This window comes from Penaeus monodon, chromosome 20, assembly GCF_015228065.2.
Source record: "Penaeus monodon isolate SGIC_2016 chromosome 20, NSTDA_Pmon_1, whole genome shotgun sequence".
NCBI lineage: Eukaryota > Metazoa > Arthropoda > Malacostraca > Decapoda > Penaeidae > Penaeus > Penaeus monodon.
The window spans coordinates 6,272,411-6,272,808 of record NC_051405.1 but is presented as its reverse complement, the minus strand read 5'-3'; positions in this window follow the sequence as shown (position 1 = coordinate 6,272,808).

Sequence of the window (398 nt, the reverse complement as noted above, 5' to 3'; positions counted from 1 at the left end):
GTCGCTGGTCCATTTCCATTTTTTTTTTTCCTGCGCTGAAGAATATCTTAGTGTTCCCGAGTCTCGATTTATGCGCCATTAAAAGCTTTCCTCTGCTAGAACGGTTTTTAATGAGTCAAATCACCTTCATGTCTCTCGTTACTGTACTCGTTTGGGAGTTGTCGAGGCCCTACAGGCCGAGGAAGAATTGCTCAAGGTCCCAAGGCTACCTAATAACCCATTTTACGTTGCATAATTGGACAATTAAGGTGTGCGGGAAATAATGATTCGGGACCTTTCTGGCCAAGAGGGAAGGGGGTGACAGGCGCTATGCAGTTTGAGCTTTCAGTCGGTAAATAAGGTTGTGTAAGATGTGAAATAAGGACTTGTATAAACATAAATTTCAAACTCTCTCTCTT